General features: G+C 40.9%; 1 long non-coding RNA gene across 1 annotated transcript; it reads right to left on the bottom strand.

Moving 5' to 3' along the window:
* Nucleotides 1-25,990, bottom strand: LOC116584910. The gene is made up of 2 exons (XR_004283375.1): nt 25,743-25,990; nt 1-208 (listed from the first exon to the last, which is right to left on the bottom strand). It is a non-coding gene; the product is annotated as an uncharacterized LOC116584910 (long non-coding RNA).

Genomic DNA, 25,990 nt, shown 5'->3' with positions numbered 1-25,990 from the left:
AGAAGCATCTTCACAGGTGGTGGTCCGTGGTGACTTCTACTCATGGGCACTCCCTTTCCTCTCTGACTCTTCCTGCTGCTTTCTCTTGCCTTCGGGAGAGGCAGCAGATACTGCAGTGTGGACAAGGGCACCGGATGCTCTGCTCTTTTTTAAGTCACTTTGTGGCTTGAGGTAAGTCTTTGCCTTCTCTGGGCTTCAGTCTCTTCATCTGAAAAATGGGAGAGAAGATTAAAAATAAAAGAGGTCAAGCCATTTGTTCAAAATTTAGTAATCCTGTTCCCCTATTAACAGGCAAATGATAGAAAGAATGAAAGGGCCTCCCCACTTCTTCTTCCCCAAGCCTCATGGGTGGCCAAGGGAACAAGCCCCTTTGAGAGGAGTTCCAGGATCCCAGGAAAAGGTGAGGCATGAAGGACCATGGGCCAGCTGAGTTAGTGGCTTCAGTTCCTGGTTTTTTATTCTAAGGAGGGCAGGGCAAACTGGGCAGAGAGCAGCACTGTCCAATAAAAACAGAATTGTCACTTGAACAACATGGGGATTGGGGCACCCACCCCCACACAATCAAAAAATATCATATGGTTTCACTTATTTGTGGAGCATAACAAATAGCATGGAGGACAAGGGGTGTTAGAGAGGAGAAGGAAGTTCGGGTAAATTGGAAGGGGAGGTGAATCACGAGAGACTATGGACTCTGAAAAACAATCTGAGGGGTTTGAAGTTGCGGGGGTTGGGAGGTTGGGGTACCAGGTGGTGGGTATTATAGAGGGCATGGATTGCATGGAACACTGGGTGTGGTGAAAATAATGAATACTGTTTTTCTGAAAATAAATAAATTGAAAGAATTTTTAAAAATAAATTAATTAATTAAAAAAAAATCCATGTTTAACTATTGACTCCCCCAAAACTTAACTACTGGTAGTCTACTGTTGACCAGAAGCCTTACTGATAATCACAGTTTGTTCGTTATACATACTATATTTTGTATTCTTAAAATAAAGTAAGCCAGAGAAAAGAAAATGTTATTAAGAAAATCACAGGGGTGGGGCACTATGGTAGCTTAGTCGGTTAAGCACCAAACTCTTGGTTTTGGCTCAGGTCATAATCTCCCAGTAAGGAAATTGAGCCCTGTGTCAGGCTCTATGTCCAGCATGGAATCTGCTTCAGATTCTTTCTTCTTCTCCCTCCTCCTCAGCTCCTCACAGCTTACGCAATATTTCTCACTCTCTCTCTCAAATAAATAAATATAAATCTTTAAAAAAAAATCACAGGGAGCAGAAAATTTATCTATAGTGCCTTACTATATTTATTTTAAAAAATTACACATGTAAGTGGACCTGCACAGTTCAAACCCATGTCGTTCAAGTGTCACCTGTAATGTGACCCAAGCATGAATTCTCACTTTTCTAGTGAATGCCTAACACTTTAAGGAGAAAAAAAAAGGGGGGAGGGGAATACCTGGGTGGCTCAGCTGGTGAAGCATCTGCCTTCTGCTCAGTTCATGATCCCAGAGTCCTGGGATCAAGTCCTGCATCAGGCTCCTTGCTCAGTGGGGAGTCTTCTCCCTTTATCCCATTCTCTCTCTCTCTCTCACATGTTCTCTCTCAAATAAATAAATAAGATCTTTGACCAAGACAAATTTAAAGAGTAAATTTTTTTTAATTTTAATTATGTTTACTTACTCAACATATCTAAAATATTATTTCATCATCAGATCAATATAAAAATTATTATTAATATATTTTACATTTCTTTTGTACCAAATCTTCAAAATACAGTGTACATTTTACACTTACAGTACATCACATTTTGGACTGACCACAGCTCAGGTGCTCAACAGAGGAGCTTCCTGGGGCTGGGGGCCACCATCTTGGACAGAGGATTTTGCTCTCCGAGGGGAAAACAATTGACTTATTATGAAAAAGCTGGAGTGCACACAAGGGGGAGAGAGTGTGAGGATTCACCAGAGGTGGAGACTGGGGCTTCACCTTCAAATATTACCTCAGGGATTACCCATATTCAAATATTACCCAAGCAGGACCTCAGACAGAGCTTATGTAGAGGCTCCCAGAGAGAGTCCAGACACCAAGCATGGGGACTCTGGGAGCAAGTGAGGGTCCCTGAGGCACGATGTTGATCTGGTTGAGGCATGTCTCTGAGGTTGCTGGCAGCAGAGATGCCTTAATGGACATTGCATGAACAGCTTCTGAACCCTGAATTGGGCAGCAGAAGGAGCACAACCATCATGGGATGATGGGCCACTTAACCCCCTGTCCCTATATTATAGTGTACAGAAGCCCCAGTGTAAGCCCTGTCCGATGGCTGCTTTGCACGTGTAGTGGACTTTAGTGAGGCAGGACTCAGAGCCAGAGTTTATTCAATTTAGACAAATTCAGAAGTATGACATTTTGTCCACCTCTAAAGTTATGCAGTAATTTATCCTTGTTTTATAAGTCCTAAAATCCCCACTTCATATTTTTTTCTTTTCTTTTTATCCACAAAACAGGAAGCTTACTGATAAAACAGTTTCAAGAATAAGATGCAGAGTCTGACTCTCATCTGACCATCAACCAGTCATGCCCTATCTTCCCACCAGAAATCTTTGCCTCAGATTTGTCCAGATACTAAAAGCATCAAGCACACCTGCCTCTCAGAGGTCTTCTTTTCAGAGGCACCAAATCCTCCTGCTATTTTTATCTCTTATAGGATGAGAGGCATTAAACTGGCCACAAAGCAAGTGATCCTCAAAGACTTAAAGAAAAACAGTCATAGTCTCAAGTTCCCTACTCCCCATTCATCACTTACTGTGGTTGCCATCATGTATGCAGAGATACTTCAGGCAAACCATCCTGTTGTTGTAGCTGGAGATCTGATCCTAAAGCCCTGTAAGCCACTTTCCATTGCAGGGTAATGAACCTCCAGTGAACACTGAAACTCCTTTACCTTCATCCCTTTAGCTTAAATCTGGGATTTATAGCTTTTGGATCTGGACACACAATAGAATTGCATGGGTAACTTTCAAAACATGCCAGTCCCTTTTCCCACCCCCAGTTTCTGGCTTACTTGGTCTCCGGGCGATTTTAATGAACAACCAAGGCTGAGGAACACTGACCTAGACCAGAAATGGGAGATCGGGGGACTGCTTCCTTCTCCTCTTTTCCTTCCTGCTCCCTTTTCTCAAGAGAGGGTTATTCCACCTTCCCCCAAGTGGTTGGAATTCCAGATCCAGTATACATCAGTGACCACACAGCATAAAAATAAGGGTAGTGCTTCAGAGGTGGATGCAAGGGTCTGCACTTCTATCCCTGTCCTTGCTAATCTTGTTGGGTCACACTTTCAAGAACAAGGCATTCAAGTGTATCCCATGGAATAAAGAATTGTAATGTCATCTCTCTTCACTGCCGGAGCTCCACCTCTTCACACCATGACCAGTTATGCTTGTAACCCTGAATGTGTCACAGTGATTCTACCCAGGGATGTGGCTGGAGAAGTTCTGTGCATTTAGTAACTTTACTAAAGACTTTGGTGGGTCCCAGCTGGAAACGCACAGAACACATTTGCCATCCCACTGGATCCACTTACCAGCTTTTCTTATCATCTTCTTGTTCCACCTCCCCCAACTGCAGACACACACTCCTGAGTCATGGTCAGGGTCTTCCCTGGTCTTGGTGAAAACAGTCCCAGCTATGTTCAGCCCTGCTTTGAGGTCTGCCTTTCTAACCCATGAACTCTCCTGATGTCCTTCCTAAGAGAAGATCTGATCAAGAATGAGTTCTCTGTCTTGTTGCATATAAAGCAGAGTTGCTCTCATGGGAAGAGGGCAGGAGGTCTGAATATGTGGGTGCATTGGACCTTCCCCAACCCCAGGAGCTCTGAATTAACTCTGCAGAGCCCTCTAGAGGTGGGGATGCTTAAACCTACCCTGGATGGTGCCCCTCTCTGGTCTGAATACTTCTTACCAAGACCTCATTTTACTTCCCATGAATGCCAGATATTTTGCCTTCATGGGTCCCTTCTTCCATGAAAATAATAATAGTATAATAATGTAAAATTATATGTTATGACAGCACTGGTAAAGATGAGTATATTAATATAATGTGTTAAAAGCACTTTCTTCTAGTGGAGATGAAATGTGGGGGGATTGGAGGGGTAGGAAAAGAATAAATGATATAAGAAGGGATCTGGAGGGAGACAAAACAGAGACTTTTAATCTCACAAAACAAACTGAGGGTTGCTGGGGGAAGGGGGGTCGGGAGAGGGTGGTGTGGTTATGGACATTGGGGAGGGTATGTGCTATGGTGAGTGCTGTGAAGTGTGTAAACCTGATGATTCACAGACCTGTAACCCTGGGGCTAAAAATAAATTATATGTTTATAAAAAAATAAAAATTAAATTTAAAAAACCCACTTTCTTCTACCTAAAATTTCATTTTTTCCCTTCTGGCTTTATAAAAAAAATAAAACATTTTCCTAGGCCCCTAAAGTTTAATATAGTGACCCCAGCCATGTGCCTACAATCTCTAATGGAAAAGTTAGCCCTGCTTCAGACACATTCATCCATTTAATACTCATAACAACCCAACTGACAGATGAGGAAGCAGAGCAGAGAGAGAGTGTGACCTAAGTCACATAGTAAGTGGTAGAACTGGGTTTGAACCCAGATCATCTGGCCCAATGCAGTAGTCCTGACCACTATATGACACCATCTCTGTCCTTTAAGTGTTTGGGGCAAAACTTCCGTGCTCATTCCTGCTACAACAAATATTCACAATACTTTGTGTATTAGTAACAATACAAGTAAGAATGAGAATTGCTGGGTTTGAGGCACCTATCTTGAGCTCTGCATGAAACTGCTAGTATGACCATTGATCTCTCTTTAAATCCTCACAACATACATACATACATACATGCATATCACATTAATATCCCTAGTGCCAAGATGAGGAAACAGAGAAGTTAAGGAAAACTAATTCAAGGACACACAGTCAACAGCACAGCCGAAATTTAAACACAAGCCTGTCGCCTCAGATCTCTTCACTAAACAACACTGTAGTGTATTAGGACAGTATTTTCATTTTAAAGCATTAACCATCATGTTGCTCCTACTATCTAACATCTGACACAGCTCTATGTGCTTTGCATGAATTAACTCCTACCAACCTAGGAGCAAAGTCTTCTTATGATGCCTAAGTAAGAGATAGGGAAAAGAAAGCACAGACATTGAAGACACTCACTGTCTTTAATCAGGCTATCCAACAGAGAATCTTTGAGGAAGATTCATGTGCAAGTGATTTCTTAAGAGAAGCAGAATAGGGCAGGTGGGGTAGGCAGGGCAGGAAACAAAGACAAGCAAAAGGTAAGAAATGAGACGGTCTCCAGAGAGCAGTGTCAGGCTTGATCTTGCAGTCTGAGTGTAAGTGATCTCAGTTGTGCCAACCCAAGACAAGAGAGATGAGCTCTTTATACGCCTCTGCTCCATAGTCATCAGTTAAGGATGGTCCTAGGGGATCTACCATGAAGGGAATCAAGGGGATGGGAGCCATGTGCTGATATTCGCCCTACTCTTGGCCAAGATGCAGCCTTGAATATGGAGCTGGGGTCTGAACCCAGCCAGCGTCGCTCCAGCATCTATTATTTTAGCCACTATTAGATTTCTCTTTAATGAATAAAGGAAGATTAAAAAAGAACCAATACTGACAACTCTGTACCACAGGCCATCTTGCTTCAGTGCCCCACACACCAGCACCTGCTTAGCCGGCTATTCTAAGCTCATTAAATTAAAAAAAAGTGTTGAATTAATTGAATCCTACAAAACTATAGATCTATGAAGGGCAAAAAAAAGACTTCTAATTTATTTATGCAGATTATATGTTTCTGCATCTGCTAGTGTAGAGCCAGCAGACGTAAGCATTTATTCAAATAGGCCCACATTTCAGAGTTGTTACAATACCTGCAACTTACAAGATGAGCATAATTATCCTATTTTTACAAACTTTAATATGATTTCAATTGATGTCAGTAAGTTTTGATTGAATTTACTGCTGATTAGAGTTGATCATCTCTTTGAACAACAAGAAATTATGTCTCATTCAGTTCGTTAGCAAGACTAGTGTTCAGTTTATGAGCCATAGCACCAATGGTAATTATCAAGGATAATTGATTTCTAATGTGGACATATTAATTACATAAATATAGGAAAATTAAAATATTCTATCCTGCCAATTATTACTATGAAAAATAAACAAGTCACAGATCGTAGACAATAAAGTATAGTTTACTCTGCCATCTTACCTTTCCTCTTTTTGGGGAAACTGCACATCCCAACAGTGTGGTCAAGACATGGACATGCTACAGAGAGAGGTGCCAGCAAACCCCAAGGGAATCCAAAGTGACCCTTGCAGAGAAAGGAGAGGAAAAAGATGGATGTGGGAAGAAAAATTAAGGCCTCTGTCTCATCTGGGAACTGGAAAGAATGTGCTTTGTGGAGATGGCACATGAGAGAACTCATTCTATCATGTATCCACATAACAAATATTTATCAAGCACCTACTATCTTTGGACTCTGGGGTTAAAGTAGGGAGACACGGCTGTCCTGATGAGCCTATAGCTTAAAGGGGATGTTAGATACCACCCATGAAAATTTCTAAATACCTCCATAAATCTAAGTACTACAAACAGAAAGTATAGCCTGATGAGAGAGGGGCTAACTGTGAGACCTTGTTTAGACTAGAAGTGAGGTCATGGAAGGTTTCTCTGCAGGAAGGTTTATTTAGCCTGAGACTCAATGAGTTAGAGAGGTGGTGGGAGAGAGGGCAGAAGTGTGAGTGACAGTGGAAAGAGTGGGGTGTATTGAACAAAATAAGAAAGAGTTTGAAATGCAAGAACGCAGGTGACGGTGTTAGATAGTCAGAGCTAAGCCATGCAGAGCAGCGCCATCCGATATAATTTTCTGAGATAATGGTAATGTTTTGTATCTGTACTGCCCAACACAGACATGGCTACTCACTGAAAATGAAGCCAGTGCAATTAAAAACTCAACTTGAATTTTTAATTTTAATTAAATTAGTGACATGTGGCTAGAAGACACCATACATATTAGACAGATTAGCAACCTTTCAAAGATTTTTTTAAAAGATTTATTTATCTATTTATGTATTTATTTACTTATTTGAGGGAGAGAAAAAGTGAAAGAGTGCATAGGGGGCAGGAGGGACAGAGGGAAAGAACCCCAAGCAGACTCTCTACTGAGCACAGAGCCTGAAGCTGAGCTTGATCTCAATACCTTTAGATCATGATCTGAGCTGAATTCAAGAGTCCACCACTCAACCAACTGAGCTACCTAGGTGATTAGGAGCCTTTTAGGTCCTGATAAGGATTGCAAATTTTATTTTAAGACCCATAAGAGGCACTGAAAATTTCCCAAGTTCAGGAGTGCCACAGTTCCATATGTATTTCTAAGGATTTCTCTGTCCTTGGAGCCAGAATACTCATTCACAAGACCACTCACTCTGGGAAAATAGAAATGGGGTTTTTCAGGTGCCTCTATCAACCAAGCATATCATGTAATATTGTGCATCGTTGATTCAACCTGTTTTTTTCAATTCTGTACATAGTGTTTGTAAAGAGTGAATATGATTTAAATTTAACTATAGTGATCCCAAGGGTAGTGATTCCTAAGTCTGACACAAACTACACAAAGCAAAATATTTGAAGGATATTCTTAAACTTGACACTTCAGACTAAAGACGGGAGACAAGAAGGCCTTACCCATTATGTATTAGCGAATCATTCTGGAGAATGAAGAACTGCTTTTCAACCCAGGGTTGCATTTTTGAGCCAACACTTGCAATAGCATGTAAAGAGCAGAGAAGACACTTGACTTCCTATGCAGATGTGGCCCCACACACCAAGCCTGATCTGAGTCAGAAGGATTTAAAATATTCTTGTAAAGTATTTCAGATGACTCAGAATTGAGTCCTCTGGCCAGTGTTGATGGGATCCAGTTGCATGCAACTGAGCCCAAGAGAAAAGGTTACCCATCTGGGCCACAGTTTCAGCACTGCAATTAGGAGGGTCAAGGTCAAGCAACAGCCCAAAGCCCCTACTCCTTTTGGAGAACCATTCATTCCTCCCAGCTCTGCTCCAGTTCACATAAGCCATCATACCTATGCAACACATACCATGTCAGGCGCTGTTCTAAGCAGTGGGGGTGATAATAATGTGGACATTGTGACAAAGTGGGAATGAACATGTTATACACACACACACACACACACACACACACACATATGCATATATATTGATATATATAGAAACATACAAAGATACATATTAGAGAAAGTGTTTAGTGCTTATCTGTATTGCATATACATCTTTTCACCTCATTTATTCTATATACATTTATATTTAGTTTTAATGATATCTGTATTATTAGGTTTATGTCCAATCATATCCATTATCCTCAATAATAATACTGACATTGTAAAAATAAAATGATCAGTTTTCATGTACACAATGCTTAGTATGTATGAAATGTATGTCTATAGTACATATATAATGTATATATGAATGTATATATATCACAATACCCATATTACTATTATCAAGGATAATAGATTTCTAATGTTATCTCCATTACCAAATATATAACAGATTGGCACAACTGGTTAAATAACTGTCCAGGGTCATGCCGCTAAAAAGTGGCTCCAGAATTTCTGCTCACCTACCCAGATGGACTCTCCCACAGGTGATGCAGAAGTTGGCACATAAACTTAGTACACAGGACACAGTACTTAGTCTGAGGGTAGATCACTAACCCGAACTGGTGTAATAATTGGACCTTCACCTATGACCACTAAAGGGTCCAGATTGCATGGATATCATTCAAGTTTGGGCCAATCAGACTGTTTCCTGAGAGTTTTTGTCTCTCTGAAGGCCAGCCTGAGAAGATGCAAAGCAAGGAGCTGTGGATACCCTGATGAGAGTCTCACATAGAAAATAATGGGAAGAACAATGCCCAAAAGCAGAGAGAAGGAAAATCAAGACGGAGAAAAAGTAAATCATGGTGGAGTCAGAGCCATCTGTCTATCTCCTGAGGTGCCCAGGTTTGCCCTTCCTTCCATGCCTGGGTTTCAGCTCTTCCTCTGACACTGAGAGTAACCTCAGAATCACGGGCTGGTTCTGATCAGGCTCACATCCCTTGTAATGCTCATACAGAAGGTGACTTACTAGAAGAGATTTGTACAGATTTCCACCACCATTCAGCAGGCCCAGGGCATGATGCAAAGTGCTGAAAGTAATATTAATTAAATCTAGATGTTTTTGTCCCCTGAGGGACTTCAAATAGTGATTAAAGCTTCCAGGAATCATTTATTCAACAGCTTTAGAACATTTGGATATGATCTGAACTCAGTGAGTTTCCGCCTTCAGCATTTAATTTGAACAACTGTCACCAACAGCACCCAGCAAAGGTGGAAACCATAACTCCATATGCTGTACATTAGTGGTCCATCAGTCTGCATTTTTAGTGGCACTCATTGTCCTCTGAACCTTTGTTCAGTAGCAACCTACTTAATTTTAATCACTGATAATGACATTTCTATAATTAAAAGGACAGAAATCATCTGAAATAGCAAAGGTTAAGATTGGCTGTGTAGGTAGGGAATAAAATGCTAAGAAGGACACACATTTGGGCCAAAGTATGCCTTTTCTCTGAAAGTTGTCCTCCTTCTAAGTCAACTATATTTGAAAATCATTATAATTTAGTCCTTCAACATATTTATACTGATCACCAACTATAGCACTATGTCTAGTGTTGGGAGTATAAAGATGAAAGAAGCAACATCGCACATCACTGTCCTCAAGGTGATCCATTTAATAGTGGATTTGGGCACAGCACAAAACAGTGTTGATATCTTACTCAGTATCTACAGCTCCTTCCTCCTTAACAGACCCCTGTTATTTCTCAGTTACTCATGGGCTCCAGAAAAAGCTGGCCCCATCCCTGGCTTGAAGACTGGGCCTGGTGGTTCTAATGGAACCCATGAGCCTTTCCAGTGGGTAATTGGTGCAGGAACCCAGGCCAGACCCAGTCAGCACATGGCTTTCCCAATCAGGAAGAATGATTCAGAAGCAGACGCATGATCTCAAAAAGGTCAATGAGATAAAGAGGGAAAGTCTGCTGTCTCTCTCCAACCATTGGATGTAGTGAAACCATTATAGCCATCATGTGTCTAACTTGAAGATGGAGCCAACACCCAGAGGACAGAAGAATCATAGAGAAATTGATCAGAATCCTCCAGATTAGGTCAGCCCTGAAGCCCAATCAGCTCCTGCTTTCCCAGTAGTGAGGATCTACATGTTTCCTCATGATTTCAACCAGTTTGAGTTGGTCTTATTCTAATGAATAGAGACAAATGAACAGAAATGTGGGATGCAAGCAGAGAGAATAAAAGGAAGACCAAGGAGTGGTGGCAGAGGATCCCAGTGGGGACAGCCATTGCATGGGAGATCAGGTAACAGACATCCAAGTGAAGCCTTAAGGGCTGAATAAGAACCAAATCGATGAGGGCAGGGACTAGGAAGGACAGCATTTCGGATAGAAGGAACAGCCAGGAAAAAAAAAAAAAAGAAGGAAAATGGCACGAGATTCAATATTCCCAATATAGTATAGAAAGTCTAAGGTGAGGCTGGGGCCAGATCATGAAATATTTGGACACTGTGAAAAGGACCTTGGACTTAACCTTGAACAAGGGAGAACCACTGAAAGGCCTATCACAGTCAGATTTGCACTTCAGGCAGGTCTCTCTGGTGTCTGTGGAAAGAAGGACTGGCAAGGATGGGTACTTTGTATCCCATACAGTCTCTGTCATAACTACTCGGCTCTGTCGTAGCACAAAAGCAGCCAGAGGCTATATTTAAATTAATGGCTGTGGCCATGTTCTGATAAAACTTTGTTTATAAAAATAGGCTCTGGGATAACTGACGGACGGATTCTTAGCACCTCTTAATCTCATAAAAATCTCAGATCAACCAGGATTAGCCCCCTCCTCATACCAGTACTGTGACCTCAGTCTTTCTCTCCCTCCCAGCTCTGAGCAGCCCTGCTTCCCTTAACTGACTTGACCTCCTGCCACTTCAAGCCTTGCCGACTTCACTCCAGCCACACTGGCATTCTGCTGCTTCTTGGGTACTTCTAGGTTACTCCCACATTAGGACCTCAGCACTGGCTGCTCCCTCTGCATGGAATCCTCTTCCCGTAGAACTTGGTATGGCTCATTCCTTTATGTTATATGTGTTTTGGCTCAAACGTCGTTCCCCAGAGACACCTTTGCTGATTACTCTCTTCAAAAAAGCTCCCCCTCCTCTTCCAACAAGCTCTATCTTCTAAACCTGATAATATTTTTCTTCATGGCACTTATTACTACCTGACATTATATTATTTATTTGTTTGTTTACTGGTTTCTTATCTGTTTCTCCCACTGCAATGTAGCTCCATTAGAGCAAATAATTTTGTCTTGTTCATTGTTACATCCCCAGCACCAAGACTATTGCCTGGCACATCACAGACAATAAGTATTTATTAAATGGATGAAGGAATAAATATCTGTCCCTGCCACCAGAGCAACCAATATTATGGGGGCTTTATCAGGAGAAACCAAAAGACTAATTTTAAAACTGTGACCCCCATTTTCTATAAAAAGATATTCATGTTTCCCAATTAGTGACCTCAGCTCTGTTCATGGGCTCTTAACACTCTATGCAATTGTCCTGGGGGAAATCTGGTATGCTCTTAGATCAAGATGTATCATTGCAATATCCAGAAATATCAAGCATCCAAAGTCACCAAATAAGACTGTGATTACTTTAAGGCCAAAGGGAATTCAGAATGTTATTGTGATAGAACTGTGACACACAGAGATGGAGAACAGAAGGATGCAGATCAGGAATGGGTAGAGAGTACAGATCTGAAGGACAAGTCCAGTATAGATTGGGCTAATGAGGTTTAGAATCCCAACATCGCCACCAACTGCTTAAGATGAAGGAAAGCATTCTGAGATCGCCTAGCCCACTTGCAAGTTTATGTGTGGTCCCTGAACAAGCAACATCAGATCACCTGCAAGCTTGCTAGCACCCCACAATCTCATCCCTCAGGTTCTAGACCTTCTGGATCAGATTTGCCTGTCGGCAAATCCCCAGGCAATTCATGTGCACATTCTGAAGTGTCACATTAACCCATTTGCCTGGCAGCTCAACATCCAAGGTCTTCGTTTTGTCTACCAACCTGTATCTTGCTCAGAGTTACCATAAAATGTAATTTCCCCCACACTTAAGAGACAAAAAAATGTCACAAAGAAATCAGACCTTTAACCTTTTTGGAAAAATCTAAAACCTGGCAGCCCTAGGTATATGCATTCCATATGGTACCAGTTGGTGGGGTGTAAGCCATGATTCCCCTTTACCAAGCCCTAGAGTTCACACTAGGCCTGCTATAATCATCGGAGATACTTGTCCAAACACCACAGATATTTCAGTTTCCAACTCCTCATCTGGTCCAACAACCTCATTTCACAGAAAAGGAGAACACACTCAGAAGGGTTAAGCATTTGGGCTAAAGATTCATAACTAGTCCAATACTCATTCATTTATATTATCCTGACTGAAAAATAGGTAACTTTATTGCTCCCTTGAAGATGAAAGAACTAAAGTAGTTTAAAGAAACTTACTGGCTCTCTTAAAATAAAGAAATAAATAATACAAATAGCCTGATTCTCCAAGGCTGGTCGGAGAGAGTCTCCCAATGGAGAAGGGAGGCTGCACAACTGTACATCCAAGCAAGGACTAGCCCTGAGAAATGGTCCTTCACTTGGAGATCCACTGAGGACCACTTCACAGCTCCTAAGAAATGGGAAATCTTGAAAGGCAGTGAAACCTCCTCTGTAAATAGAATTTATCATTTTACTGACAAGGAGGGGGGATTACGGGGTGACACAGAAGTAAATTGGATTGATTGAGCAAGGCTTATCCAAGTGCCAGAAGTAAAGACCATGGATGGAATTCCAAATTCCAAGTCCAGATTAAGTTGCTGCAGCCTAGATCCATGGGCCATTCTTTACTTCCGGATTTATCAAGCTTCTAATGCTCCAATTTCTCACTCTCAAAATTAATGATGACAGTAAGAAAGATAGTAATAAAACAAGAGTAACAAAAACAAATGATTTGGAATAACAAAATAAGCTGTTCTGGTGGGTATTGTGATTCAGAGTTTATCATAGACATTATCTTCTCTGAACATCACAATAAGTATGATCACTCTCCCATTTCACAGATTCAAAAATAACTAGTCCAGGCTCACAGAGTCAGTACGTGCTCAGAGTAATACTACAGCCCACATCACATAACTTTTCTAAAGCACACATTTCCTTAAACACACAAAAACAAAATAACTGAAAAGCAGATTATGGTGTCATATGGGTAGCCTGATAAGAATCAATAGAAAGACCATGTAAAATGGCCATTGAGTGAAAAGACCAGAATGCAAGCCCCAACTCTGCTTCTAGCAAGCTGTGTGAATTTTCAGATGTTACTTAATCTCTCTGGGCTTCAGTTTCTTTATGGATTAAATAGGTTTAACAACAGCAGTCATTCTAAGAGTCAAATAAAATAATGTGTGTTAAAATGTTTGGTCCACTGCCTAACACATAAAGGAAATAGTCAATAATTGAGAGCAATTATTTTTACAACAGTCTGGGAAGAAAAAGATCTAAATACAGCACCTATAAAGACCTTAGAGGTTTGTAAACCAAAAATTTAGGCACAGAGAAGAAATGGAGAGACAGGGAAATCTTATTCCTCTAATCTAGCAAAAAGAGACTCCGGGGAAGCAGAAATTGTGATGTATAAACAGCTTTGAGATTCCAATATAAATTAATCAAGGGAATTATTCTTCCTTTCAGAGGATTTAGACTAAGGAGCAATGGCCTGAAGCCACAGAAAGGGAAATTTGGGTTAGATACAGCAAGACAAGAATGTTCTCAGCAGGGAAAGTAATTAGGAAATGAAATAGACTCCCAGGGGTTAGGATGGAGGAATCTGCCCTGGCAGTAATCTAGGAGAAAGGAGGGAGACAGAACAAGCCTGGAAGAACTGCAAAATATCCATCCACTGGGGGAAGAAAGGAAGGTTTTTCCCCATTTAAGGAACCCATCCGAAGGTCAGCAGCCGTCATTTATGACCATCTATGTTCCTGGTGCCCTGCAAGGTCTTAAAGGAGATGCAGAAGAACAGGAAGGACGCTTACCTCAGGAAGTTTGCCCTCTGGTAGAGAGAGCAGATTTTCCAGACCCAGAGGGGAAAAGGGAGGAACTAGTACCATCTAACCTGGCGGTCCACTTTTCCCCTTGGATAACACTCAACTGTTCCTACACTGTTGCAGAACAGAAGGCATGAGTTAGGTTTAACAAACGACACTATTGATTTTATGTGGACAATTAAAAAATCCTTTTTTCCCCCATGGGTCATGATGATGTTCCATAGTGAGATGTTATAATAAGACTTTATTTTGGTGGAGGCAGCATCGCGTAACATTGTGAGATAACACTGTAAGACTTATATACAAGAGAAAAATGGGGAAATCACAAGGCAAGCTGAGATTGATGCCTAATTCTATGGTAAAGAAAGTCGGCTGAGAGGAAAATCATAGTAGGCTGGAGTAGGCAAAAACATCTCTTGGGATAAGTTGAGAGTGAAGGTAGGTCTTGACCTGAATCAAGATGCATTTAAGACAGTAGACAGCCATCATCAGCTATCTATTGCCATAATACTGCTGCCTAAATAAAATCCATCCAAAACCCGGTGACTTAAAGCAATAACTATATATTGATTCTCACAATTCTGTGGGACCTGGACCAGACTTGGCTGACCTTCCCTGGACTTGCTCATCATCTGTAATCAGTAGTGTGTAGGCTGTAGCCTGGCTGATCAAGAATGGCATCTGGGCCTTACATTTTCATTCTCCCACAGGTGTCTTGGCTTCTTCTTATGACATTGTTCTAAGAAATCATAGAAGCAGCAAGACCTCATGAAGCCTGGCCTCAGAACTCAGAACTCCTGACCATCTTGATGCCTTCCTATTGGAGGAGGAAAATCCTGACATTCACTCCTGGCTCCTCTTTGGCTCCATCCAGATACTGAGAAGCAGTGCACGATCTGCAAAAGGAAAAGGGAGGAAAGAAAGGAGTAAGAATCTTTGGTGCTCCTATTGAAAGAGAGTTTGGAGGGTAGTTTTACAGAGAAATAGAGTTTAGAGATGGAATAGGCTAGCAAAGTCTGTACAGCAAAGATGGGAAAAGTAGGTTTTCAAAATATATTACTGGGAGTGAGTACGAGATCTTATTTAAAATCTTGTTGGAGATTTGGTAGAAGTTGAATTACTTACCCTTGGTTTAGGACTGGCATTGCTTTGAGTCACCTTGGTGCAGTTGGCAACGGTTTGGTGGGACAGGACAGGGGTCTACCGGGAGCAACTGCACCATCAGGCTCATGCTACAGTCTAATAAACATCTCACATACACCCTGATTTGGGACCAACTGTGTGGCACTTAACTAGGGGGATAAATCAGTCCCAACCTTAAATGAAGACTGGAAATAAAATGGCCTTTTCTAGAAGGAGATGACCAATTCACCCTATGGCACATAAATTTTGCCTTCATTTGAATTGGAAGAAATCTTCCAGCTCCTTTCTCCTGATTAAGAATGTCGTAAATCCCAGGGATCAGGGGGAGAACCAAACTCTCTGGCCAGAGGAGTCTAACACATTCCAGAACAACACTGACACCACTCACAGAGTCTGCTCTTATTTTGTTCCAAGACCTCAGAAAATTCATGCAGAAAATCAGAACTTGCTAACTCAAAAATGTTTCCAAATTATTTCTGAAAACAAAGCCTTATCCTGAGACTGTTTTCTCTGTCATTATTATCTGCAGGCAGGAATTTATAGATTCAAGGCGCTATATATTTATTTTCTAATCACAGGAGGAAAATGCTAGCTCCAGGGGTTTGTTAGCCACAGCAACACCTGAAGAACAATTTCATGAATTAGCAGTTGTCCCAAACCTAACACAAAGCCCTCAAAGGTCTCCCTCATGGAGGGAAAAGAAAGGATGAAGGGAATGGGGTAGCATCCGAGGACTGCCCTTTTTGCGTGGCAGCCAGGATCACACAGAAAGCAGAGCCTGTTACATGGGATCAGAAACTTGTAGCGGAAGGGCTTCTTAAGTCTTGAAACCCGGAGCTGTTAGATCATGTCAAACCCCTGCTTAAAATCCTTTAGTGCTGCCTGTGTTTTTAAAGAAAGTTTCTGTTCCTATGGACCAAAAAAGCTACCCATACCTTGGACCCTACTCATCCCCCCAGCATCACCTCCATCCAGCTACCCACCCACTACCCTCTCACAAACATGTGAAATCTTTGCGTAGTCAGCAAGGTCTGGTGCATAAAAATGTCCCAGAAGCTACTTGTGGTTCTAAAGATTCTACAAAACCTCTCCAGCTTCTGTGTGTTTGCACATTTGGTTTCCACTGCTTGCAAAGCTCTTTCTGCTGCTCCCAGTGGTAAAGGAAACCCTCTCATCTGAGAACTCATCCCCTCTGAAACTTGGCTTGACCACTCCAGGAAGCCATACGCTCCCAGCACCCCACCTCCTGGAGCTCTGTGCACACCCTCTTTGCCCCTAATGCTTACTTCCTTGCCCTGTTAAACAAGAATTTTCCAGACATCCACCAGGCAGTGCTGATATGGTATAAAGATAAAGAGCACTAGAAATTGGTGGGATTATTTGTTAGCCCCACAGACTTAGATAAGTGTTTATCAAGTACATACCATTGATAGGTATGTATGTACCTGGTAGATAAACTCCAGCTCTTCAGAGACGAAACCAATTTGTTTTATTCATTCACTCATTCACTCATTCACTCATCAATACGTATTTGTTGAGTATCATCTGACCACCACCATATCAATTATCTGTTACTACTTAACAAATCACTTCAAAACTTAGTGAGTTAAAATTAAAAACTTAGAGGCTTCGATATCCACAACCATTTAATTGACCACAATGCTACAATTTTGGCAGGTCAGGGTTAGCACAGCTGTGTCTACCATGTTGGCTGGGACAGCCTAGCCAGGCCTGTAGGATGCAAAATCATTTTACATCCCCATCTGGATCCTCTGCTCACGTGACCAGAAAAGCTGCAGTCTGGCCGGGTCTCTCTCACTCGCTCACTTCATGCTCTCTCTTCCTCCAGTTTCTGTCTATGTGTTCTCTCTAGTAAGATAACTTGAACACGGCGTCTCAGGGCTCCAAGAGGGGGAGAGGCAGAAGCTACAACGCTTCTTAAATCCTACACTCGAAAACTCATATGATGTCACTTCGGCCACATTCTGTTGGCCAAAACACGTCATCCAGGCAGCTCACATTCAAGGAGTGAAGAAACAGACACCGTCTCGTGACAGGAGATGCAAACGTGTGGATGCAGGGGAGCAGAATTCGGTGGGGGACTAGGATACCTGGGCAGTGTTCTGGGTGAACACTGGCAACACACTGGTGAGTTAGACACGGTTGCTGTCCTCAAAGAGCTCAACTGAGGGTGACAGTAAATGGATTAGTACCTAATTAATAAATGCTAAATTAGGAGCCACCAACATCCACAGGTTGGGAAACTTTCCACCTTTAGCAGTCACATGCAGTGAAGCCCATTTGTAAGAGATTCCTGGGACTCCCCTGGTGATAAAGGGTGTGGCAGAAAACACACTCATCTTGTCTTCCTAGAATATTTGCAGAGTCCTCAGAACCTTGAAGACACAGATCCTCCATTCAGACTTCTCTCTCCATAGGTTCATTATCTTCTCACCACACAAAATGTTTGTGTTCACCTTTCTATTACCAAGCATCAGGTAAACACACCCAGGAGAAATCATTACTGCTGGTCGCATGCGGCTGCTGTCACACTTGGCTATCTTTGGCCACCCCCCATTCCGAGACTAGTATTTTCACCTGCCCATCCCACCACCTCTCCACCTAACTCAGACTAGACTCATATATCCTATCCTTTATGACAAAAACCTTTACAACAAATCTTTGCCGTAAGCTGGCAGCTCTTAAAGTTTTGAGAACTTAATGAAAGCTATGAATTCTTTCTCTGGATAAATGCGTATTAGCATAGGCATGCATTTTGATTATAAAATCAGGGGGTCTATAGATCTCTAAAGCCCACATAAGGAGCCATGATATTGAATTTGCTCTTTAATCTCTCCTTCTCCCTTGCTTTACATGCCTGACACATAAATGAATGAATGAATGAATTAGTCAATCAATTAATCCACCAATATTATAGGATAATGCCTAATATCTCATTTTTCTTGCTTAGAGCAGAATAAGGGCCACTTCTCCCAGAGATGCAGAATGTCCTCTCAAAGGTTAATCAAGAACAAGGAAGGGAGGATTCCAGAAGTATTCACAGTCAAATCCTTCAAGCCTGCAGTGAGAGCCAGGGAGTCTGAGCATTTAGAAGAGGGTTTCTCTTTACAGTAACTCACCAATCCCTGTCTCAGGCCGGATCACTGCCTAAGCCTGTGTCAAGGATGGAAGCTTAGCTGTAGGTCACATGATTGCACTTCCTCTGCCTCCATATTCCCATCCCACAGATCTCTGTTGGGTTTGGTGTAGGAGGAGAGTCTAAGAGCTACCAGAGAAAGACAAAACTGTCAATCACTTTCAAATTCTTTCCTGACGCAGAGGGAAGCAGGGGGAGCCTCTGAGCCCTTTTGTAAATAAGCAAACTGATAGGCTGGATTCAAGAATGTTACCCTAGTGTGGCCAGACCTGATAATTTCATCTAACAATATCTTTCCTCTTCTTTTCCCTCCATCTTCCTGTTCTCCAAGGAACAGAGGAGGCTTTGTGGACTTGATTTCATTAATCTTGAGAAAATCCTGGGGCACAGTCTAGGGACAAGACGCTGACCTCTTGTGCCTGCAGAGAATGTGTCCAGGGAGAGGGAGAGGCTTTGCCAAGGCCTCAAGATGCACATCTTTAAAGCCTGGGAGCAGCGCTCTACTACTGTCCAAACTGCCTGCTAAGCTGTAGGGGGTTTTACAGAGGGACTCGGGGACAAAGGTAGCAACAAGTGGGTACCCGGGTAAAGGAACACTTAATCAACCCATATGCTAACCCGTTACTCCAGACACAATAACCCATAGTCTAATAAAATCCTGTATCTAATAAAATTATATAATAACCTGTATCTAATAAAGACCTATAATAATAATCTATAACTTGTAATATAATATATAGTATATACAATTATATAATATATAACCTATAATAGTAATAATAAGTTCTACCTTATAAAACCCTAAATAACCTATATTTAATAAAACTTTGCTATTCAATCATAATTTATGTTCAGATCCCTGGCACCTTTTAAAACCAGATTAATGGTTCTACTCTCCTTTTATATTGATATGCTGGAGCCACCACTGCCGAGGGCAAGGAAAGGACGACGAGAAGGGGCCCAGAGGACCTTCCTAGAGCTGTTATATATCAGGCATCTGTGTGCTACTTCAGTGGAAGAAAGGGTTAAGTGCTGCTTTTTTAAAAGATAGGAAACCATTGCTCTTGACTGCCAAAGAAAGTCCAAATTTGGCTACAGAGAGTATTTGGCCAGAATCATAAAATCCTTAAATCACAGCACTGCTGAGGTGGTGGGGATTGTCAAAGACTCATAAATCAGTTGACAGGGAGGTTTGGGCAGCCCTTGCTCAGCTCAAGTCACCATTTGGGCATCACCATTATTTGTAAAGTTTGCTGATTCAAGTGATATAAAACCTCCTTGCTTAAGTATGCAGCCTGTATCAAGTATCTTGTATTTTTCTCTCAGATTTAACCTCACAGCATAAATGATCCTGGAAAAGTTGAATGTCTCCGAGTCTCAGGTTCCACGTTTGCAAAATGAAGATAATAATGTTGACCGAATAAATGCCCAAGGAATAGGAAAAGGCCCTATGGCTCCACTTTGCATGCAGGAGGCTCACTCTTTTCAAAATTTCTGTTAAGGAAGTGAAATTGGTTTTGTTCTGTTCTCTATTTCTCTGACTTAACATGGAACTATGATCTCAGTATGCTCCGAATGTTTATAGAAAAAATGAATACCCTCTCAGATTACATATAAATGATTTACACATCGTGCAGTGTTTTGGAATGTCTACCTTATGATTCAATTGTAAAGCATCAATAATCAAGAACTGGTTATGTGATCAGTAGGCAAAATGTCACCAGAATGACAAAAGTTGCCAATTAAGTAATTTATCATGGAAATATGTTGAAAGATTCTAGAACTATCTGCAAAGGGACCACTCTATTATTTAGATCTATATTTTTACTGGTAAATTTATGTCAATAAAATGACATAAATTCATTTTCATTAGGCATAATGAGTTCATCCAACTCAACTAATAATGTAGAACATCTGTCAGAGCGACCTTCTAACATGCTCTTTTCAGTGATGTCACAGAGCTTGTGGATTTGTGTCTCCTCAAGTGCACTGGGAGGTCAAGGTCAGCTGCTGGTCAGTGCACAATGGCTATGAGACCCACCTCTCATTTGCTATTATGGGTTTCTCCATGTTGATTAAGTTGCACTACCCAAAGTATACTCTAAATAAATCCAGTCCTTCAGAACATGAGGAGAAATAAAGGAAGAGGAGAATGGGGGAGGGGGAAGGAAAGGAAAGAGAGGGAGAGGGAGGGGGTAGGGAAGAAGGAAGGAAAGGATGCAGGGAGGAAAGGAGGGAGGGAGGAAGAGTTTTCATGATCATTTATGTTCGGTAAATACAAAATTAAATGATCTTTATTGCAAGACTTGTCAGAGCCATTATGACTTTCCAAGTGGAGGATCAGATATTTAGTGTTTTGTATTTTCTCTGCATGACATATTGCAAGGAATAATATTCCATGAACATCAATCAGGGGAATATGGGAGAAAATATTCTAGCTTTTTGTTCCCTTTTCACTGAGTATGACTCAGGTCAATGTTCTTTGCTCGTGTTCCACCAAAGCCTTCAGTTATCCTCACAGTAGACTCTTTAGGCATCGTGAGGAGAGGACTGCACACTGTGGATTTATTACCAATCCTTGCTATCTCAGTACTCTTCAGACTCAGCATGCAGACTTCTTTCAGGACACTGTAATAAGTTGACACCAGCCTTGCATTCCTAGCAGGAACCCCCAAGTGGAAAAAGAGCTGGAGTGAGCCTATATAAGTCTTATTTTTAGGTGGGGCTGAGGTTAAACCGGAATGCCTTACTCACACATCAGTTTTCAAGTCCAAGGAGTAGACACAGTAGGAAAAGCCAACAGTTCCAAGCTCATATATCCACTAAGAAAGAAAAACAAGAGGAATTCTAGAAGCAAAAGGAATGGGCCCAAGACTGAGGAAGATGGTCCTGGGGACATACTGAGTGAAGGGGTCTGCCTACTTCAAAAGCCCAGGGTACATGCTGACAAGCAAGGTCCTGAGCAGGTTCTAAACAAGGCAGACTATGTGTTGGGGGCCTCAGGCTCACAGGCTGGTGGCATTTGGAATTGTTCTTGTCCTAATCTTGGAACCCAACAAGTCTGGGGGGAGTCTTTTCCCATGCAAGCTCACTGAAACCTAACCACCATTGTACCTGTCTTAATTTCCATTTGGGCTTCTGATAAGCACTTCAGTTCCCCACTTCCTGCCAGACACTTTTCTTAATCATGACTTTGTTTCTAGCCACTGGAAAGGGTCTGTGTCAGGACAGAAAATCATACAGAGAAAGAATGTTGCTACCCTCCTGACTCCAACACCTCAGCTGCCTGAAGGTCCTGGAGCAGGGATGGGGCAAGAGAAGACCCCAACAAGAAAATGAAAGTCACAATCTGCAAGAGTTTTCAGCTGCTTCTTGCTCATTTTGCCTTCTATTTTAATCCCTTGACAGTAGTGTCAATTCTAAGATCCTCCTGAATTTCCCTTACCTTTTCTTCTAAAAATACTTATAAGATATTACGCATACTAGAAAATAGTTTAAACATAAAAATATAATGCATATTTATAATTTTAATAATAAGAAGAAGAAAAAGACCCAGCATCTGCTTTGGAATTTAACAAATAAAAGATAGAACGTCACCAGTGCCTCTGAAATCCCCAAACATGACTAATGGGTTGCTTCAACATCCTCACCACCCCCATAAGAAACTGCTATCCTAAATTTTATGGTGGTTATTCCCTTGCTTTTCTTTATGATTTTGCCATGGTAAACCCTAAACAATATAATGCTCAGCTTTGCTAAGGTTTAGACTTTGGATTACAAAAATCATACTGTATATATTCTTTTGTAACTTGTTTTTTTCACTCAACTTTGAGAACCATAATGATGAATATAATTCTTATTTCTTAAATTTCATTACTGTATGGTATTCCATTGTTTGAATGTATTATACATTATTTAATCCTATTTTAAATGGGCATTTGATTATTCTAGCATTTTGCTCTTAGGAACAAAAAAGATTCTTACATATGAGCCTTAAGGCATATATGCAAGAATTTCCCTAGAGAAATGCTCTTCAAATTTTTGTTTATTTTTGCTTATCTGCTAAAAGTTTTGAAAAGATAAATATTCCCTCAATAGTTTTAAGTAAATATCTAAAAACAAAATAAAATGAGCAAAAATTTTTAATAGAGGCTTTAATAGTTGCACACTGTGATATTTGTCATGCTATAAATATGGTGAAACTTGATGATGAGGCCAATTCAAATGGAAAGACACCAGTGGTTGGCACTGTGTTCCACGCATTCCTGTTCTCAAATGAGCTTTTACCTTCAGTGGGAGTGAAGCAGAGAGGGGATGTTAAGGGGAGAATGAAGCTGGATGAGGAAACAGAAGGCAACCCTGTTTCAGGGAACCTGAGAGGGAAGATGGGTTCCTATGTCTCCAGGTATCTTCTAGCCCAGAATCCCCAGATCAGGCTGACAAAATGGGCTTCCACTAGCAGAGATTCCTGGAATTGCTGTCACTTTTCTGGACATTCTAGAGAGTTTCAAGACAGAAATATTCTCATGGATATTAAAGCTCGAAATGGAAGGAATGTTGTTACAGAAAAGTCACTCAATTCCTTGAATTCTTTCTAAGTTTTATGCAAAAAGTTGTTTAGTAACCTAGCATTTTTAAACATTACTTTTAATGATCCATCAGCTGACAACTTGATTGAACCCTTTGTCAGTTTGGTTAAAAGTAAAGAATTGTAATCTCTGACTTGTAAAAAACAAACAAACAAACAACAACAACAAAAACCTGTTCAGTTTCTCAGAAATACAACCAGGAGGCTTCATCATCTATCTATTCAAGGAAGATTTATCAAATAACTATTCATCATAAATGTAATTTTTTCACTTAGAGTAGCCTTGCTTAACCTAATGTGGCTGGAAACAGGAAAATAAATGCTGTTTATTTTCATCAAATTTTGCTGATACAATATTTTTGATAAAATGTTTTTTATCTTATCAAGGTCTCTTAAGACATTTTCATCTAAATCTCAGAAGTGAGAATGTAATTCAATCAATCCAGGGATAATATCCAGTTTAAACTGAATAGACAAACTAGTTTTTAGTTTTAACTAATCACCCAGGCCAGACTTATTTTGCATGAGAAAATCTGGTTTAATTCTTAAATTAAATAAATGCGTTACTATGAAGCCCTGACAAACATTTTACTTTTGTGATATAACTCTAAGGTTGATAAATGGATGGACAGATGGGCAGATAGGATAACTGATTGAGATATTGCTTTGCTCTAAATTTGTTACTGGGATGAAATAAGGTGTTGCCATCTCTGATATTCACAAGGCTGATGTATTTTGGATAGCAGTCACAGATTTCAAGAGGTAAGGTCATTGAACAAAAATTGTCATCACTCCTGCTGAATTCAGAACATCCTAATAGGAGCCATACGATCCCATTTCTAACACAATACTTTGCTCTTAGAAAAATTTACAGGGTCAGAAAAATCACAAAGCTCTACCACAGGTTTATGGAGGCTACAGGGTAATAGTACCTTGCATTACCACTGTTGTACCCCACCCCCAAGGATTTTTATATTCCAGAGAGATACACCAGAGTAAGAGAAAGTTGGTGAGAGGTTTCCTTTCAAGACAACAAGACAAGTGTGATTGTAAAAAAGGGGTTGGGAAAAGGCAACCGAAAAGATGGTTTTTATCCAGAACATATTGTCAGAACAATTTTTATAAAGAGTATATATAGATAGTGAAGGTATAAAAATTAATTCACTTAAGATCACCTGTGTTTGGGGGCACCGGGGTGGTTCAGTCATTAAGTGTCGGCCTTCAGCTCAGGTCATGATCCCAGAGTCCTGGGATCAAACCCCCCATCAGGCTCCCTGCTTGGCAGGAAGTCTGCTTCTCTCTCTCTCCCGCTCCCCCTGCTTGTGTTTTTCACTCTCTCGCTGCATCTCTCTGTCAAATAAATAATTAAAATCTTAAAAAAAAAAAAAAATCACCCATGTTTGCAAACCCTCTGGAAATCTTCATGAAGTCCCAGGAAATACACGTACCCAGTTTGAAGACCCCTGCCACAGGATATATACTTGGAAGTAAAATTAAGTGTCACAGAAATGGGCATCTTCAACTTCACTAGACAGTCTTAAACTGTTTTCCAAAGTGATTATACCAATGCACACTTCTAGCTGCAGACTATGAAACTTCCCTTTGCTCTACATTCTTACCAACAATTGGTATTGTCAAGGTTTGTGCTTGCCAGTGTAATAGTTGTGATATTTTATCTCGTATTTTAATTAGCATTTCTTTCATTACTAAGAAAATCAAGTATCGTTTCTTGTGTTTATTGACCATGTTACGTTTCCCCTTTTGTGAAATTCCCATTCATGCCATTAGTTCATTTATTCATTAGGATCATTTGGCTTTTCACTTGTTGATTTCCAAAAGTTTTTTGGTGGCGGGGAGTGGTGCCTGGGTGGCTCAGTGGGTTAGAGCCTCTGCCTTCAGCTCAGGTCATGATCCCAGGGTCCTGGGATGGAGCCCCGCATCAGCCTCTCTGCTCAGCAGGGAGCCTGTTTCTGCCCCTGCCCCCCGTCTCTGCCTGCCTCTCCCTACCTGTGATCTCTGTCTGTCAAATAAATAAATAAATAAAATATTTTTTTTAAAAAGGCGGGGTTTTTTTGCATATTGTACAATACTCTATCAATAATATATATTAAAATAACTTCTCTTGGTTTATGGATTACATTTTTACTCTGTTTATAATTTATTTAGATGAACCAAAGTTGTCAATTTTAATGTGGTTGAATTTATCAACCTTTCCTTTTATGGTATATGCTTTTTTTTAATCTTAAGAAATTCTTCCTATCTCAAGGCCATAAAGGAATTCTCCCAAATTTTCTTCTAAAAGTTTTAAAGTTTTGCTATTCACATTAAGTATTCAATCCATCTGGGATTGATTTTTGTGTCTGAGATAGGGTGAGTATCCATTTTCATTTCTTACCATTGAGATAAAGAATTGTCTTGGCACCATTTATAGAATTTTCCATTCTTTCTCCACTGATCTGAAGGGTCAGCTCAGTCATCAAACAGGCTTCTGAAAGTGTGTACATTAAATGATAACCGAGCATGGTGATAGTTGAGCAAAGGACTCACCAGATCTGGCCAGAGTAGAACTCCTTTACGAGCAACGATTCACCCACTCTCCCCTCTGGGCTAGTATAGTTATGCCACAGCTGCAATGCCCACTGAGGTTCTTCCTGCTTCATGCTCCTTTCTTAGTCTCTCTTTTTTTTTCACAGAGGTCAGGTCAACATCGCAGTATGAAGGTTTTACCTGTCCCCCCTTCCCTTTATCTTTCACAGGCATCACGCCCGAAAAACCTCTTACACCTCTAACTCCAT

Source organism: Mustela erminea, chromosome 2 (assembly GCF_009829155.1).
Source record: "Mustela erminea isolate mMusErm1 chromosome 2, mMusErm1.Pri, whole genome shotgun sequence".
Taxonomy (NCBI): Eukaryota; Metazoa; Chordata; class Mammalia; order Carnivora; family Mustelidae; genus Mustela; species Mustela erminea.
The sequence above is the reverse complement of the archived record's forward strand: the minus strand, read 5'-3'. Positions and strand labels throughout refer to the sequence as shown.